Source organism: Stegostoma tigrinum, chromosome 10, assembly GCF_030684315.1.
Source record: "Stegostoma tigrinum isolate sSteTig4 chromosome 10, sSteTig4.hap1, whole genome shotgun sequence".
Classification (NCBI taxonomy): domain Eukaryota; kingdom Metazoa; phylum Chordata; class Chondrichthyes; order Orectolobiformes; family Stegostomatidae; genus Stegostoma; species Stegostoma tigrinum.
This window is the reverse complement of record NC_081363.1, coordinates 22,916,741-22,923,769: the sequence shown is the minus strand read 5'-3', so window position 1 is coordinate 22,923,769 and position 7,029 is coordinate 22,916,741.

The window sequence follows — 7,029 nt, the reverse complement described above, 5'->3', positions numbered from 1 at the left end:
TTCTTCCTGGGAAAAAAAAGAACTTTTTTCCATTTTCCCTGTCCCAAAGCGCATCACACTTTCCTTTGCAAACAATTTGTTAGTAAAGTCCTCTGGTTGCTGCCTTTATAAATCTTCCCACGAACATCCCAGCTTGATACTGAATCCCAGTCCTTTTAAATCCTATTTTTTGACATTTTTTGACTGTTCGACTCTGTTAAGAGATTCTTTTAAATATACATGTTTTAGCGTGAGCAAATTATAAGTCCTCCTGATTTTTGCAGCCTCTTATTATTCTCCAATCCTTCACTGTCAGTGAAGAAGGTGTTTGGTACATTTGCCTTTACTGGTCACTGCATTGAGTACAGGCAGTGGGAAGTCATGTTGCAGCAGTACAGGACATTGGTTAGGCTACTTTTGGAATACTGTGTGCAATTCTGGTCTCCCTGCAATAGGAAGGATGTTGTGAATCTTGAAAGGGTTCAGAAAAGATTGACAAGGATGTTTACAGGGTTTGGAGGGTTTGGGCTATAAGGAGAGGCTGAGTAGATGGCAGGATTTAAGGACAGCATGGTGGCTCAGTGGTTAGCACTGCAGCCTCACAGCACCAGGGACCAGGGTTCAGTTCCACCCTTGGGCGACTGTCCGTGTTGAGTTTGCGCATTCTCCCGGTATCTGTGTGGGTTTCCTCTGGGTGCACTGGTTTCCTCCCACAGTCCAAAGATGTGCAGGTTGGGTAGATTGTTATGCTAAATTGCCCGTAGTGTTTAGGGATGTGTTGCTGGGATGCGTTTGGGTGGGATTCTCCAAGGGTCACTGTGGACTTCTTGGGCCAAATGCCTGTTCCAACACTGTCGCGATGCTATGATGATGAAGGGTCTGATCCGACAAAGACTGGGGCTATTTTCCCTGGAGCATCGGAGGCTGTGTGCTGATCTCATAGAGACCTATAAAATCATGAGGAGCATGGGTAGAATAAATAGACTAGGCCTTTTCCCTGGGGTAGGGGAATCAAAAACTAGAGGGCATAAGTTTAAGGTGAGAGGGGAAAGATTTAAAAGGGGCCTCATAGACAACTTTTTCACACAGAGTATACTGTGTGTATAGAATGACCTGCCAGAGGAAGTGATGGAGGCTGGTACAGTTACAGCATTTAAAAGGCATCTGAATATGTGTGTGAATAGGAAGGGTTTAGAAGGGTATGAGGCAAATGGTGGCAAATGGGATTAGTTTAATTTAGGATATCTGATCAGCATAAACAAGTTGGACTGCAACTCATATTCCGCGAGGGAACCCTGCAGCCCAATGGTATCAATGTGGATTTCACAAGCTTCAAAATCTCCCCTCCACCCACTGCATCCCAAAACCAGCCCAACTCATCCCCGCCTCCCTAGCCTGTTCTTCCTCTCACTTATCCCCTCCTCCCACCTCAATCCACACCTCTATTTCCTACCTACTAAACTCATCGTGCCCCCTTGACCTGTCTGTCCTCCCCAGACTAACCTATCCCCTCCCTACCTCCCCACCTACACCAACCTCTATTGGCTCCATCCCTGCCCCTTTAACTTGTCTGTCTCCTCTCCACCTATCTTCTCCTCTATCCATCTTCGATCTGCCTCCCCCTCTCTCCCTATTTATTTCGGAACCCTCTCCACCTCCCCCTTAACGGATGGAGGATCTAGGCCCGAAACGTCAGCTTTTCTGCTCCTGAGATGCTGCTTGGCCTTCTGTGTTCATCCAGCTCCAAACTTTGTTATCTTGGATTCTCCAGCGTCTGCAGTTCCCATTATCTACCTCACACCAGTCATATGCAGCCTGGTTTCTTTTTAAATGCTTGCTATGCCAGCAGTGGGGCCTTTCTAGGCCTAAAACCTGTCCAACCAAGTCTACGGCGTTGACTGATTTTAGCAAACTTCACTGGACACGAGGTGGAACTCAAATGTTTTGTGGTTGTGGAAGTTCCTCCTACTTTGATGTCTGCCTCTAAATTTGTTACTCACTGAAGAACTGTAGTTTCTAATGCTGCCTAAAGTTAACATATCAATTTCCCCATTGGCAAAACCTCTTGTATTTTAACTGGCTATGAAATAGGCTTCACCATATCTCATATTTCATATCACGTATGCACTTCACAGAATACACATAATTGTTCTCACACAACCTCTATATTAGCCCTACATCTGTCTTGAGCCCCACAAAAGGGAGAAGAGATCGATCGCATGAAAGATTCACCACAAATTTTTCAAGCTCAAATTTGAGCCCATTATACTCTAGCAACTGAGGTATTCAAAATTCATTGAACTAGAACAAAAAAAATGACATTGGAACAATAAATAGTCTACAGTTATTGAGGTGAATTTTTTTTTAAAGTTTGTTTTGGCACATCAGCAAGAGACAGTAAGAATATTTCATTGTAATGTTCCTCAAAGCAAGACGACAATTTTAATCACAAGGGAGGTTAGGAGAATGAGAAAGTTCCTTACTGCAGTCAAGCTCTTTAAGGTACAGGTTGGATGTGAGTTCTGGCAGAGACTGTGGATGGGGAGGTTATATGAAAGGAGAGGGAAGTCAGCCGCAACACGTTCTTTTGAGAGTCTGGGAAAATGCATTCTGACTCCTTATCCACGCTCATTGCTTGATAAGTAATTACTTGCAGAACCGGGCCACTGATATCTCCCTTCAGTTACTGTATCTTCCCAACCTTGGGGCTTATGGTCTGCAGGCATGGAAATTTCAGCCCTGGTAAAACTTCAGATACTTATCCTCATTAAAAATATTGAAACTACTCACCCATATCTTGGCCTAGTTGTTTACCTCCAGCCCATCTCTGCCACAATCAGCATCTTTCAGGCTGTGGAAATTTTAAACCATCCGTCCCAACCCTCTTCCTCAGTCCCTTGTGGTTAAAATTGTCCTCTTGTCTTTAGGAACATTACAATGAGATATTCTTAGTTTCTCATGCTGATGTGCCAAAACAAACTTTAAAGAAACTTCACCTCGATAACTATCGACTATTTATTGTTGTCTTTTTTTTTCTGGTTCTAATTCAATGAATTTTAAATACCTCAGTTGCTGGAGTATAATGGGATTCGCAAATCTGAGTTTGAAAAATTTGTGGTGAATCTTTCATGAGATTGATCTGTTCTCCTTTGTGTAGGAACCAAGACAGATGCAGGGGTAATAGAGAAATTGTGTAAGAACAGTTATGTGCAATCTGTAAAGTGCTTACGTGTTATAAAATATAAGACATAGTCAGGCCTATCTCAAAGCCAGTTATAACACAAGAGGTTTTGCCAATGTGAAAATTGATATGTTACTTTTATACAGTATTAGGAATTGTGGTTCCTTCGTGAGTAATAAGTGCACAGAAATACTCTTACTTGTTAGCCTGAACAAGAATGTCATGTACAGTTGTGCGTTAGACACCAGAACAATTCATCAATGTAGGACATTGTCTTGTTTATTCAAAAACACAGTGCTTAGCCCATCTCATTATCTAACATGATCTTGAATGAATCCAAGGTTTTTATATCAATTGCTTTTCATCAGATAACAGAGCAGATATAATGAAGTGCTTACTGAAATTTGTCCTCAATTGCTAGTTTTGACGAATGCCTGATTTTGATACTATAGCTTGTCTTAATGTAAATGTTGCAGAGCTGCCCTGTCAGCTTTACGGTTTGAGCAGTAACCTCAGTAGCGCGGTTAAAATGGAGCGAAACAGGAAACTATGGAACAGCTCCATCTCATTGTACCAGGAATTGCAGCTAAACTTTATTGATACCCTTCAAGCTTCACTATAAAACATGGATTATTAAAAAGGGGTTTATGTAACAGTTCCACATTCGACCCAATTTCATGACAGTGCCATTAATTCATCTGCCCACAAAATTGCAAATGATAACTACAGTGCACAAATGGAAAAGGCACTGTGAGTATTGTCAAAGGAGGATTATAATACTGCTTTGCACCATATTGTGTTTACCTGGCTGGCTGTGAATTTTAAATTGTGTTCAACAGGAATAGCATTGAGGCTAATCGGTCCTACTATGCTGAGAGATCGTATCAGCCATATAAAGGGAAGTATTCAGTCCTTGTGCCAGTGTTGCATTCCAACTCATGTCTCATTGATGAAAAGTTAATGGGATTTTCAGTGTGGGAGTGTGTCCTTCTGCCCAGCCGCTTTGCACCAGTAGAAATGATCCACATGGACCTGCTCCCACCCTCGTTCATCTTAATTTGTCTGCATTGTCCATCATATGCATACTGAACTTAGCTTAAAAGCAACTGTGTTACACCATGTGATAACTAATTCCAAATCCAAATTGGTACAGTATATATGCACACACACTTTTTCATATGAAGTTATTGCATTCATATATGACCAATTGATATAATTGTAATGATCAAGAGCTTTAGATTACTGGATTCTGCATCATGAATTTGTATTAAGGTAGTCATCAGGCATATTGATGTAGTTCATTCATTACTACTTTGAAAAATTTTATGTGAGTTTGGCAACCTGTTCATCTAAATTTGCAAGACAGCGCTCCTAACAGATAAAACATTCTAGTTGGGCTAACTTTGTTCGTTGGGACTTTCATTAATGTTTTGAGCTGCTACAATTCCAGTCAATTAAGAACAGGATTCTGATGACTGAAGAAGTCAATGTTTACGTCCTGTTGAGTAGGGATAATGAGAGCTTCAAGAATTTTGATTGGGACTCTGTACTTTTCCACCTCAAAACAGCCTCAAATATCTTTGATATTTAAATAAAAATGGAAATGCCACAAATGCACAGGAAAGCATCTATCTAATGGAATTATAAATCACTCAAAGATATTAAGAACTGCCGCTGCTGGAGTCATAGATAACAGTGTGGAACTGGAGGAATACAGCAGGTCAGGCAGCATCAGAGGAGCAGGAAATCTGCTGTTTTGGGTCAGGAACCTTCTTCAGAAGGAGATTCCAATGAAGATTTTCTGAAGAAGGGTCCCGACCCAAAATATCAGCTTCCCTGCTCCTCTGGTGTTGCCTGGCCTGCTGTATTCCTCCTTCTCCAAACCGTGTTATCTCCATCTAATGGAGGGTTAGTTTCAAGTTAGGAGTGAAAGTACTGGTTAATTAATGAAGGATTGTACTTATTGTGCGTGATTCAAGAACACTGTCTACTCAAAGGGTGATGTGTTACATTTACATGTGTTTATATCAGTATACTTTTAAGAGATAAATATAGATAACTACATAGTAAGACTGAGAATGAATCAGGATATAATGAAGGAGTGGGGAAAAAAAGTACATTAATCATGAGATAATAGGAACTGCAGATGCTGGAGAGTCTGTGATAACAAGGTGTGGAGCTGGATGAACACAGCAGGCCAAGCAGCATCTTAGGAGCAGGAAAGCTGATGTTTCGGGCCTAGACCCTTCATCAGATGGATGAAGTCAACTGGAAAAGAAGTTTAACAGCAAAGTTGGTTGATGAAAAATGTCATATATTTAATAAAATAGTTTCTGGCTAACAACAAAAATATATCTCAATGAGAAAGAAAGATTCTAGGAAAGGGATCAATCGATCACTGTTTTGGGGAGGTGATGGCTGAGTAGTATTATTGCTAGACTTTTAATCCAGAGACTCAGATAATGCTCCGGGGTCCTTCATTCAAATTCCACCACAGCGGATGATGAAATTTAAATTCAATTAAAAATATCATATGGGACTAAGAATCCAATGGTAACCATGAATTCATTGTTGATTATCAGAAAAATTCTCTGATGAAGGTTCTAGGCCTGAAACATCAGCTTTTGTGCTCCTGAGATGCTGCTTGGCCTGCTGTGTTCATCCAGCTTCACACTTTGTTATCAGAAAAATTTGTTTGGTTTACGAATGTCCTTTAGGGAAGGAAGCAACTATCCTGACCTGGTCTAGCCTACATATGACTCCAGACGCACAGGAATATGTTTGATTCTCAACTGCACGCTGGGCAGTTATGCGTGGGCAATATATATCAGTCCAACCAGTGATGCCCTCATCTTATGCATGAAAACATAAAAATGCAGAAGTTAAGGATTGCATCAAATTGCAACAAACAAAAGCAATGTGGCAAAGCCAAAGGATTGGGACTGTGTTGAAAGATGCACAAAGAAAGGAGGCAATATTGGAAAAAATAAAATGAACAAAAAGTCAAAGGAAAAGCTGTATTCTGAGAAACATGATGTTGACATAGTGCACTTACCTGACACGCCAAATCTACCAGCTGGATCTTTTGAAGATTAATTGCTGATCACTCAACAGAAAAGTAACAACGTTCAGTTGGTGAAGCTAACTGTGCTAATTTCTCAAGACCGCAGAATCAAGTTATCTTGCTTGCCCTGTAGAAAGAGAATCTTCTTCTCTTTTCACTCCTCAGACTCCAGAGTATTATGCAGATGATCTGCTTAGGTGTCCAGTAGACATATGTTCTCCTGCTTCTCTTTCCAGTCCTCTAGCCAGCACCATGGTCAGTGGCCTTTGCCGCCCAGCAATGCAAATCACCAGTTCTGTACTCCATCTCCCTCTGCATCGTCTGTCGTTTAACCCTTCTTCAATTCACGCTCTGGCCCTCAGGATTGCCCACAAAGAACTCTTCCGAGGGGGTTTCCCAATCCCAACTGAGCTTTGTCTTCAGGGCCTTCCCAGGCCATTGGCCTTTTGCTGGGGAACCCACGCCCTGCATGAAAACTACAAAAAGGACAAGACCCAGTATTCAACCTTACACCAATGCAGCAAGTTACTGAAATATGATTCACCTCCACTACATACTGGAAATGTCATTTTATCTTTCTCTTTCCATTGTTAACAGCTCTGTTTTGCGCTCTCATCATTTCTGACTTTACTTCTGATTACAGGAAAGGAGAGGTCACCCTGTTGGGAGTTGTCTATAGGCCTCCGAATAGTCCCAGATATGTAGAGGAAAGGATAGCAAAGATGATTCTCGATGGGAGTGAGAGAGACAAGGTAGTTTTCATGGGGGACTTCAACATTCCAAATATTGACTGGGAACACGATAG